Consider the following 12,786-nt stretch of genomic DNA (forward strand, 5'->3'; position numbering starts at 1 on the left):
GAAATAAAAAAAGAAAGAAAGAAAAGAAAGAGAGAGAAAGAAAAAGAGAGAGAAAAGAAAGAGGAAGGAGGGAGGGGAGGGAGGAAGGGAAGGGAGAGTGAAAGAAGAAAAAGAAAAAGAAGGAAAGAAATAAAGGAAAGAAAAAGAAGAGAATAGGAGAGACAAGAACGAAAGAACATGAACGGAGGGGGGGGTTGAGGGTAATGGACCTAGGCAGAAAAATAAAGCCATACGATAAATCACTAAGAATACGCAGGCAGTCGTCATTAAGTACGTCCGTCTTCCGTACCTCCCTACTAACGAAAGAAATAAGCCCTCAAAATCCCGAAAGCCTTCCCGAAAGCCCGCTAAAGAAATAAAGAAAGAATCAAAAGAAAGGGAGGTGCTGGAGAGAGGAAGGAAAGAGAGGGAGGAAAGGAAAGAAGAAAGGGAGGGAGGGAGGGAAATGTTCTAGAATTAGATAGTAGTTGCAGTAGCACAACCCGTGTATGTACTAGAAGCCACTAAATTGGCATACTTTCAAATGGTTAAAATGGGGAATTTATGTTATGTGAATTTTACCTCAATTTAAGGTGTGTGTGTGTACCATCAGATTATGTTATTCAACCTATGAACAACAGTCTGTAGACCAGATTTAACACCCAGCTCCAACCAAATCCAAATCCAACCATTTGAATTAGGGCAAAAATTTTAGCCTCTGAGTCTCAGTGTCCTATATAAAAATGGAGATAATAATGCCTGCCTCATAGAGTCCTTAGGATTAAATGAGCTAACGAAAGTAAAGAACATATAATGCACCCTAGAATTTAATAAATTCTCAGCAAATACATAAATTATGCACAGAAAATAGATAGCTGTGGCTGGGTGCAGTGGCTCATTTCTAGAATCCCAGCACTTTGGGAGGCCGAGGTGGGAGTATCAGTTGTGTCTAGGAGTTTGAGATGAGCTTGGGCAACATAGTGACACCCCGTCTCTATAAAATAATAATAATAATACAATGGCATCAGCAGTGGCTGGGCAAGTTATTCACTGCAAGGAAAGACAAGTGTCATGAGTTTCCACTTTGCATAATGTGTTCGCCAAAATTACAGCTCCATGTTAACTTCCAGTCTCTTTGCCTATACAAATCTTTCCAAAACCAACTTAAATCTCATCTCAATTAAGCCTTTCCAGTTACCCACACTGAAGATACCTCCTCTTCCAATGAACTTCTCAGAAAAAGAAAAAAGAAATGACGCAAAAAGAAAAGGTACCGCCAGGTGCAATGGCTCATGCCTGTAATCCCAGCACTTTGGGAGGTCAAGGCAGGAGGATCATTTGAGCCCAGCAGTTCGAGACCAACCTGGGCAACAAGGTAAGACCTTATCTCTGTAAAAAAATAAATGAACAAATATTAAAAAAGAAAAGGCACTAATTTAAAAACCTCTGTCTCCTACTATAACCTCTTTCCTTTGACATCACTTTCTCCATTTCCTTCCACATTTCTTTGACCTCAACAACATCCCAAAAACAATGACATTGCTACTTTTTTTTACCCAGCACATTCCATCTCATCAAGCTGCAATTCCATAGTCTAACAATGCATTTGCTCTCTTACAAATGCCTTCAGCTCCATGACCTTCTCCTTCCAAAGCAGAACCTTAACTCTGCACAGATCCAATATCCACCTTACCTCCTCTATGCCTCGAACTTGAAACATTAGTTATGACTGGAGAAAAACACCCAGTTAGGCAGAATGGTAACAGGTCAAATTAATAGTGACCATCCTCAAATGTACATTCGACCATGCCCAGAAATTTTCTTAAATATCCTCTACTAAAACCTTCTCCCATTCTCCATTAGGATTTCATACCTCTCCACGCCACTAAAACTCTGACTTCCTGTTCCATGTAGCCTCAATTGATCATTCCTCACACTTCATGAAGAATACAGAACCCATCAAGTACCAAATCATCTCTCGTATTTTAACCACCAATTCTCCATTTGCAACTACAGTCTTCTTTTTCCTTCTATTACATAGAAATGCCTTTCCCATAATGAAAGTTATACTTCTACATCTCTGCTCTAGATTGAATCCTCTTTTCACTCAGGGCCTTGCCGCACACCAAGGTGTGAATATGGTGATCTGGGGGTTTTCTTTTAACTTTTACATAAGTGATTATGGGTCCAGGCGTGGTGGCTCATGCCTGTAATCCCAGCACTTTGGGAGGCCTAGGTGAGAGGATCACTTGAGTCCAGGAGTTTGAGACCAGCCTAGGCAACAAAGTGAGACCCTCATCTCTAAAACTAAATAAATACAACATAATATAATAAATAAAAAAAGCTATCATGGATTACTTACATCGTTTTTAAGGAAGAAATTAAGAGGGAGGTGTAATCTGTTGTCATCAGAAAGTTCTGGCATCCTTGGAGAGGATCTAATACTACGTTGTCATTTTGGGTCAACATTCAGCCACCAATTCAGTTTTGGGGTAGGAATAGAAATTAAATTCTGCAGCCGGGCGCGGTGGCTACACCTGCAATCCCAGAACCTTGGGAGGCCAAGGCAGGCGGATCATGAGGTCAGGAAATCGAGACCATCCTGGCCAACATGGTGAAACCCTGTCTCTACGAAAAATACAAAATCAGCCAGGTGTGGTGGCACGCACCTGTAGTCCCAGCTACTTGGGAGGCTGAGGCAGGAGAATTGCTTGAACCCCAGAGGCGGAGCCGAGATCGCACCATTGCACTCCAGCCTGGCAACAGAGCGAGACTCCGTCTTGAAAAAAAAAAATTCTGCCCAACAGAGAACTGAGTGAGCCAGTCTCATAAAGATCATATGAAGTGCTACAGAATGTAGTAACTATCTCTTGTAAAATAACAGGCCATATATCTCAAGCCTCTCCCATAGCCGACTTAATTGTTGCTAATTTTCTAATTTACCTAAATCACAAAAGTGAAATCAGAGAGATTACCTAATGACTGATCTGTTAAAAGAGGAGTGAATTCAAAAGGCATCAGCAGCATTGGAGAGCCTCTGGTGTGGGGAGGGCTCACCTCCGCAGGGCCACTTTTTCTTGTCAGTGAATCACACGGTCAAATTACGGAAGAAAGTGACAGGAATTCAGCTAAATTCCAACTCCCGGCCTCAGAAGGTTATTCATCATCAACCCTGCAGCAGCAGCTCTCTGTCTGGCAGGGGAGGTTTCCTCTAATTATGTATCGCTCCCTGCGGGCCACCCGGCAGGACCTTTATTTTCTTCACAGTTATTAATCAGCTATCCAGTGTTAACAAGAACATCAGATCCAGAAGTATGCAAATCCACCCCCAATTCTTTGTCCTAATCACTAGGCAGGCCACCTTAGGAGCTCACTAATGAGCTGACCATCTAAAAGCCTCCTGCTAACTACCAAGTCTCCTATTCTTAATGATCACTTCCAAAATGGGATATTTTTGTTTCAAATACATAGGCCTATTCAATACCCTGAAATACATAACTTTTCAGCAACTTTCTGGCAAAACTTTATCTAAATTAGGCAATGCTGAAACTGACTAAATTGTAATAAAACCGAAGAAATGTCCAATGGGCAATTCAAATTCAACACGTGGGGACCTTCCAATCCCCAGAGACTGAGTCCCAATCTTTGTTCCTTTTTTTTGGAGGTGGGGGCGGGCGGCAGAGTTGCACTCTGTCGCCCAGGCTGAAGTGCAGTGGGGTGATCTCGGCTCACTGCAACCTCACTGATACTACTCCAATGACTGGAGGAACATCAGGGTCCTCGGTCTCGCGCCGGTTTAGATAAAACTAAACGGACACACGTGGAGTGGTTTTAAGGATCGGAAAGTTTAATAGGCAAGAAAGAAGGAAGAAAAAAACAGCTGCCCCGTATAGAGACAGAGGGAAGGGGGGTTCTAACAAAGAGAAAACTCCGTGTGCAGCGGGAAAGTGGCCGCTCTTATGGAGGAAGCTGGAGGAGGTGGTGTCTGATTTCCATAGGGCCCAGGGGATTGGTTTGACCAGGTGTGTCATTTCCGTAACCCAAGAAAAACCTGGGCCTCCCACCTTAGCCCTGTAATATGCAAATGCAGGTCGCCATTATGTTCTGAACACATGGTGTTATTTGGAGGTGGTCATGACAATTAATTGCTACACCAGTTGAAAAGGAAAAGACAGCAGGAATCGCCATATTGAGTGAACTCAGTTTCTAATAGCCGACATTTGTATATTAAAGCTTGCTGACCCAACCCTTCAAGCCACCTTTTCTGTTCAGAAAACAGATGGTTCAGGGATTGTTTCTTATTACAGGAAAATTTCCACCAAGAACCTTTACCCTTACTATCTGCCTAAACATTATTTCTTTTTCTTTTTTTTTTTTTTTTTAAGATTGGAGTCTCGCCCTGTCGCCCAGGCTGGAGTGCAGTGGCGCGATCTCGGCTCACTGCAAGCTCCGCCTTCCCGTTCACGCCATTCTCCTGCCTCAGCCTTCGCAGTAGCTGGGACTACAGGCGCTGCCACCACGTCCAGCTAATTTTTTGTATTTTTAGTAGAGATGGGGTTTCACTGTGTTAGCCAGGATGGTCTCGATCTCCTGACCTCGTGATCCGCCCGCCTCGGCTTCCCAAAGTGCTGGGATTATAGGTGTGAGTCACCGCCCCAGCCCCAATCTGTGTTTCTATTATCAAAGTCTCATCCTTTGAATGTGTCTTCTAACAACTTCAAAATAGGATCCCTGTTCTGGAGTATTACATTGAGCCTTACCAAACTGCCAAATCTAATAATTTTTGATCTACAAACATGGCGATTTTGTGGTTCAACTTAATAGAGATCCTGGCCCTCAGAGTCTTTTGGAAGGGGATTGAGATTTTTAAAGCGTACAAATAAAGAATTTTAATAATAATAATTGTAATAACTAATGTTATTGAATCATTCATTTAGTCCTCACAACATGTAACACTCTCATTTCACAGATGTGAAAGCTGAGCATAAAGAAGTTGAGTAAGGCCAGGTGCAGTGGCTCATGCCTGTAATCCCAGCACTTTGGGAGGCCAAGGTGAGAGGATCACTTGAGGCCAGGAGTTCAAGACCAGCCTGGGCAACATAGTGAGACCTTGTCCCTATTAAAACTTTTTATTATTTTCTTTTATTTTTTAAAAATTAGTGCACACCTGTAGTACCATCTACTTGGGAAGCTGAGATAGGGGATCACTTGAGCCTGAGAGGTTGAGACTGCAATGAGCCAAGAATGCACTACTGCACTCCAGCCTCAGTGACAGAGCAAGACTGTCTCCAAAAAAAGAGAAGTTGAGTACTCTTCTCAAGGTCACAGACTGGCAAAGGCTAGATTCAACACAGGCTTGTCTGATACACAGGCGTTAACCACTGCACTGTATTTCCCGAAAAGTTTCTGTCGATCGTGAAGGGACTCCCTCTGACCCCATATACTTTTCTAGGCATTGAAACTTTTACTTTTTCCACTGAGATCCCATAAGGGATAAAGTTACACATGGCCACTAAGGGTGAGTCTACTGTATGCAAAACAGGTATTGTGTGGCTGCACACGCAGCATGCTCCTGTAAAAGTGTGTGCCATGAGTGGAAATTAGGCTATGATTGTGTGGTATGGACAACAACGTTTGATAGATTAGAATTCTGAAGATTTCTAATTTTATGAACAGGACAGACTCAATATTTTGAAAACTCTCCCACTATTAACACAGAGGAATGCCAGATGTAACATCCATTTGAATGCATAGCAGCCAGCTGCTGTGGCTCATGCCTGTAATCTCAGCATTTTGGGAGACTGAGGCAGGTGAATCACTTGAGGTCAGTAGTTCGAGATCAGCTTGGCCAACATGGCAAAACCCCCTCTCAACTAAAGTTACAAAAATTAGCCAGGCATGGTGGTGCATGCCTGTAATCCCAGCTAATCGGGAGGCTGAGGCAAGAGAATCGCTTTAACCTGGGAGGCAGAGGTTGCAGTGAGCCAAGATCACACCACTGCACTCCAGCCTGGATGACAGAGTAAGACTCTGTTAAAAAAAAAAAAAAAAAAAAAAAAAGTAAAACCATTTGAATACATAGTTAAGCTTACAAGAAAGTAAGAGAAATCCCCAGAGCTCAGCAATGAAGATTGGTTTCTGAAAACCAGAGCATTATGCAAGTGAGCTGATGTGGCAACTAACCTGGATTGGTCGGGTTTATCTCCATCTTGACAAATGTTAGGAATTTGGTTTTAACATGCACACAGCGATAAAGTAAACGACCTTGAGACTGCCAAGTAGGAAGCTGAAGTAAGACCCACCCATCCTCCCTCCCCTGACTCCACATACAGCACAGGAAGAGTCGACTAGAAAAATATCTCTCTACCAGCATAATGAAATGACGTGGAAGTTAGTCTCTTCTGGCCTACCTAGAATCTGAATAGAAAAACAAAAATATGAGTTTCCTCATTGGAAAGTTAATTACGGAGCCCTGCTGAAGATGAACTCAAAACATACAATCACACAACTCAGTACTTAATCCATCGTGAACAAAAGCCAGCAGAAGTAACAAGCATGTAACAAAGTTCATTAGACTCTCAGAGCTTCAGGTTGCTGAATAATCAAATGAAGATGATAAAACAATTAAAGACATAAAGGAGAAAAGTAAACATAGAAGACAGTATAGAAAGAAAAAAAAACTTATGAAATGAAAAATGGAATCACTGAAACAGAAAACCCATTAGTCAAATTTGGCAGCAGCTTAGACACAGCTGAAAAGGGAAGAGTAGACTATGATAGGGCTCAGGAAATTGCCCAGAATGCAAAAGAAATAAAACACGGAAAGGCTTCAAGAGAGTTTAAGAGCCACAGAAGAGAGAATGAGAAGATAAATATGTATCTAATTGGAATTCCAGCAGAAACGAAGAGATGTGAGAGAGGTAATATTCAAAGAACACATGGCTGAGAATTTTCTAGAATTAATGAAATCCTCAGATTCAGGAAATACAATACAAAAAGTACCAAGCAGGAAATGCAGAAATAAAGCTATACCTTGTCACATTATAATAAACAGCAAAACACCAAGACAACAAGAAAATTTTAAACACCAATAAAAAAAGTAGATTAACTACAAAGGAATGACAAAGAACAGACTTAACAATAGAAACCAAAACACAGTATCTTCAAAGTGAAAAAATATAATTATTATCTAGGATTCTCTGCAGATAAAGAAGATAAACTATAGCTGAAGAATGAGGGCAAACTAAAGACATTTTAAAGCAAACAAAGAATAGGAGAGTTGACCTCTGTCAAACTTTGGCTGAGAGGAATCCTAAAAGACATAATTTAGGAAGAAGGAAAAGAGGGCTGAGTGCAATGGCTCATGCCTATAATCCTAGCACCTTGGGAAGCCAGGGCAGGAGGATTACTCGAGGCCACGAGTTCCAGACCAGCCTGGGCAACATAGCAAGACCCTGTCTCTACGAAAATGTTAAAAAATTACCCTGGCATGGCAGCATCCACCTGTAGTCCCAGCTACTCGGGAGGCTGAGATGGGAGGACCGCTTGAGCCCAGGAGTTCCAGGCTATAGTGAGCCATGATCATGCCACTGCACTCCAATTTGGACAACAGAGAGAGATCCTGTCTCTAAAATGGGAGGAAACAAAGAGAGGGAGGGAGGGAGTGAGCCCAGTGGAAAGGAATAAGGTGCAAATGTGTCAAATGTGGGTAAATCTAAGTAAGCATTGCTCATATAAAACAATAAAAAGTAACAAATTTGCGGAGGAAACAAAACATTGTGAAACTAGAATATTAACTACGAATAACATATTATTGGGACTGTTTAAAGAATAAAGATTATTTTCCAGTTCCAGAGAAGGCTGGTGATGCTGATCAATTTCAGACTTTCTTAAATCAAGATGCAAGTTAAATGTAAGAAATAGAAATTGAATGCATGATGTCGTTACTTAAAAAGAAAAATGTGAATTTAAAAAAACACACTTAAGGCCGGGCGCGGTGGCTCAAGCCTGTAATCCCAGCACTTTGGGAGGCCGAGACGGGCGGATCACGAGGTCAGGAGATCGAGACCATCCTGGCTAACACGGTGAAACCCCGTCTCTACTAAAAAATACAAAAAACTAGCCGGGCGAAGTGGCGGGTGCCTGTAGTCCCAGCTACTCAGGAGGCTGAGGCAGGAGAATGGCGTAAACCCGGGAGGCGGACCTTGTAGTGAGCTGAGATCTGGCCACTGCACTCCAGCCTGGGCCACAGAGCGAGACTCCGTCTCAAAAAAAAAAAAAAAAAAAAAACACACTTAAAGCAAGACAAAAAAAAAGGAGCAAAGAAAAAGCATAGTAAATAGAAAGCGCAAAAGAGGAGGAGAGGAAGAAATATAAACATGTAAGTAATTGCAATAAATGCAAATGGATAAAATTCATCATTAATAGAGCATCAGCCTTTAAAAATGCATTATGGCTGGGCACGGTGGCTCACACCTGTAATCTCAGCACTTTGGGAGGCCAAGGCAGGCAGATCACCTGAGGTCAGGAGTTCGAGACCAGCCTGGCCAACATGGTGAAACCCCCATCTCTACTAAAAGTACAAAAATTAGCCAGGTGTGGTGGCGCATGCCTGTAATCCCAACTACTTGGAAGGCTGAGGCACGAGAGTCACTTGAGCCCAGGAGACGTAGGTTGCAGTGAGCTGAAATCGCGCCACTGCACTCCAGCCTAGGTGACAAAGCGAGACTCCATCTCAAAAAAAAAGTTTTCTAATTAAAAAATTAAAATGCAGGCATAAGCTGCTTACTAGAGACACAGTGGAATACAGAAAAGTTACAACTAAAGATGTAAAAATATATTACAAGTGAATATCATGGAAACTACTGATAGAGCTATATTAATATTTTAAATAAGACTTTAAGTCCAAAAGAATTATTATGGAAAAGTAGATGAAAAGTATACCACCAAAAACATACAACAATTCTGAACACGTACTCAACTAATAACAGTATCAGAATATGAAGTAAACATGGGTAAAATTACAAGGAAAATTTTAAAATCCATTGTAAAACTGGGAAATTTTAACAAAAGTACCTCAGTAATTAATAAAGCAAATAGACAAAAAAAAAAAAAAAAAAGTAAACAGAGGTCAGGCACTGTGGCTGATGCCTGTAATCCCGGCACTTTGGGAGGCCGAGGTGGGCAGATCACTTGAGGTCAGGAGTTCGAGACCAGCCTGGCCAATGTGATGAAACCCTGTCTCTACTTAAAATACAAAAATTAACCAGGCATGGTGGCAAGCGCCTGTAATCCCAGTTACTCTACTTGGGAGGCTGAGGCAGGAGAATTGCTTGAACCGGGGAGGCAGAGGTTGCAGTGAGCCAAGATTACACCACTGCACTCCATCGTGGGCGACAGGAAAAACAAACAAACAAAAAATATATATATAATTAATATATTATACATCAGATTATATAATTACTACAATAAATATAATATAGAATAATGATCATATTACATAGTAAATATAATAGATATATAGATATATATAGTCTGTATACACAAACACATATATATCATATCAAGCTAATTTTTTATTTAACATATATAAAATATATAAACTATGTGTGTATATATATGTGTATATATACACCACAGCCAAAAATCAGCAAATATGCCTGCTGTTAAAACATAAACAGAATGTTTTAGAGTATTTGAACATGAATTTTGTCTCAAAGTAAATCTCAAAAAATTCTAACAATCCAATCCTAACAAAACTCAAACTAGAAACCAATAACAAAAAAGTAACAAAAAAATTGTATAAAGAAATGTTAAAAACACACTTCTAAATAACTCTTATTTATTTATTTACTTTTTAATTGAGATGGAGTCTCACTGTGTTGCCCAGGCTGGAGTGCAGTGCAGTGCAGATCTCGGCTCCCTGCAACCTCTGCCACCCAGGTTCAAGCAATTCTTGTGCCTCAGCCTCCCAAGTAGCTGGGACTACAGGTGCATGCCACCACACCCGGCTAAATTTTGTAATTTTAGTAGAGACGGGATTTCACCATGTTGGCCAGTCTGGTCTCGAACTCCTGACCTCAGGTGATCCACCCACCTCGGCCTCTCAAAGTGCTGAGATTACAGGTGGGAGCCACCACACCCTACCTGAGTAATTCTTAAGTCAAAGAAAAAGTATAATGGAAACTAGAAAATAGTATGCATCAAAACGTATAAGATACCTCTAAAGTTGTGCTTAGGAAAAAATGCATAGATGTCATAGATTATAATTGAAAAAATAAAAATGACAATGGGGGGCTAAACTTCTATGTATGTTATATATTGCTATGTAACAAGCTAGACTGAAACTTAGTGGCTTAAAGACATAACAATTTATTATTTCTCCTGAATCTGTAGGATGGCTGGGCAATTATTCTGTTGACGATACCTGCATGGCCTGATGTGGCTACATTTGTTGGCAGGGACTGGGCTCAGTTGGGATGGCTAGACCTCTGTCTATACGATTTTATATCCTTAGGGTGGCTAAACTGGCCTTTTTCACATGGCATACAATTTCCCAGTGCAAAGTACTTATCAGGTCTCTGCTAGCCTCGTATTTGCTTATGCCCTGTAAGCCAGAGAAAGTCACATGGCTGGGCGCGGTGGCTCACACCTGTAATCCCAACACTTTGGGAGGCTGAGGCAAGCAGTTCACTTGAGGTCAGTAGTTCGAGACCAGCCTGGCCAACATGGTGAAACCCCGTCTCTGCTAAAAATACAAAAATTAGCCAGGTGTGGTGGCATGCACCTGTAATCCCAGCTACTTGGAAGGCTGAGGCAGGAGAATCACTTGAACCCAGGAGGCAGATGTTGCAATGAACTGAGATCACACCATAGCACTCCAGCCTGTGTGACAGAGTGAAACTCCATCTCAAAAAAAAAAAAAAAAAAAAAAAAAAAAAAAAAAAAAAAAGTCATATAATCAACTTCAGCATCAAGACAGGAAGACTGCAAGGGTTTGGATACTAAAAAGAGAAATTCATGGGAGGCCTTTGATATAGAACACTCTCAGCCAGGCACAGTGGCTCACTCCTGTAATTCCAACACTTTGGGAAGACCAGGCAGGCGGATGACTTGAGCACAGGAGCTCGAGATAAGCCTAGACAACATGGCGAAATCCCATCTCTACAAAAAATACAAAAATTAGCTAGGTGTGGTGGCACGCACTTGTAGTCCCAGCTACTCAGGAGGCTGAGGTGGGAGGATGGCTTGAGCCCCAGAGACAGAGGTTGCAGTGAGCTGAGATCATGCCACTGGGCCTGGACAACAGAGCCTGGGTGCCCAGCTTGCACAATAGAGCCAGACTTGGCAAAAAAAAATAATAATAAATATATATAATATATATACTTGCACACATATATAAAACAATCTCTATCACAGTCTTCCCTTGACCCCAGTGGTTGATACCCCTCCGGCATGGAAGGGGCACTCATCTCCAGTCAGGACTCCGAAGTCTCACTCGATCATGTCGTCAGGGACAACGTCCATGACAACATGATCTGCAAGGTTCAAACGTAAATAACGCTTCTCAAATCCAACTTCTCTGGATCCAGAGACCCATGAACTAAAAAGACGAGTTATCTGCTCATACACACACCCAGCATACAATGGTGAGGCAGAGGTAGGACAGTCACAATAGACACCTCCATCCAAAAACAAAAAGGAGTAATGGAAGGCATATAGTAACAACCAACCCATAGCCAGACAAATTTGATTAAGACCCTAGATTAACCCACTCGGGCTGCTATAACAAAATACATAGAGGGGATGGCTTAGGCAATAGAAATTTTTTTAAGCAGCCTTTAATGTTTATTACAAAAAAGTTCAAATTTACACAAGAATACAGAGAATAGTGTACTTAACCCATTATATCTATCTTCTAGCTTCTTTTTTATTTTTCAATAGTTTTTGGGAAACAGGTGGTGTTTGGTTGCATGGAAAAGTTCTTCAGTGGTGATTTCTGAGATTTTGGTGCACCCATCACTCAAGCAGTGTACACTGCACCCAATGTGTAGTCTTTTATCCCTCAGCCCCCTCCCACCCTTTCCCTCGAGTCCCCAGAGTCCATTTTAAAATATGGAATGTTGGCCAGGTGCAGTGGCTCACGCTTGTAATCCCAGCACCTTGGGAGGCCAAGGCAATCAGGTCACTTCAGCTTAAGAGTTCAAGACCAGCCTGGGCAATGTGGTGAAACCCTGTCTCTACCAAAAATATAAAAAAAATTAGCCAGGCGTGGTGGCACATGTCTGTGGTCTCAGCTACTTAGGAGGCTGAGGTAGAAGGATCACTTGAACCCAGGAGATGGAGGTTGTAGTGAGCCAAGATTGGGCCACTGCACTCCAGCCTGGGCAACAGAGAGAGATTCCATCTACATAGACACACACACACACACACACACACACATATGTGTATATCTTCAAAAATTTGCATGCCATCCTTGCACAGGCACCACGCTAATCTTCCCTGCATCATTCAAATTTTTTAGTATACGTGCTGCCAAAGCAATCACAACAACAGAAATTTATTTCTCAGAGTTCTAGAGGCTGGGAAGTCCAAGATCACAGTGCCAGCCAACTTGATTCCTGGTGAGGGTGCTCTTTCTGGTTTGCAGATAGCTGTAAAGCTCTGGTGTCTCTTCCTCTTCTTACAAAGTATACCAGCCCTATTGGATTGGGGCCCCATTCTTATGACCTCATCTAATCTTATTACCTCCTCCTAGGCACTGTCTCCAAGCATAGTCACACTGAAGGACATAGCTTTAACATATGA

The 12,786-nt window shown here is 41.8% G+C and overlaps 1 non-coding gene across 1 annotated transcript; it reads right to left on the minus strand.

Annotated features, from left to right (window-relative positions):
• Positions 1 to 12,417: 12,417 nt before the first annotated feature.
• On the minus strand, positions 12,418 to 12,522 carry LOC115899778. The gene has a single exon (XR_004059383.1). It is a non-coding gene; the product is annotated as a U6 spliceosomal RNA (small nuclear RNA).
• Between the last annotated feature and the right edge of the window lie 264 nt (positions 12,523 to 12,786).

Source organism: Rhinopithecus roxellana, chromosome 9 (assembly GCF_007565055.1).
Source record: "Rhinopithecus roxellana isolate Shanxi Qingling chromosome 9, ASM756505v1, whole genome shotgun sequence".
In the NCBI taxonomy this organism is placed as follows: domain Eukaryota; kingdom Metazoa; phylum Chordata; class Mammalia; order Primates; family Cercopithecidae; genus Rhinopithecus; species Rhinopithecus roxellana.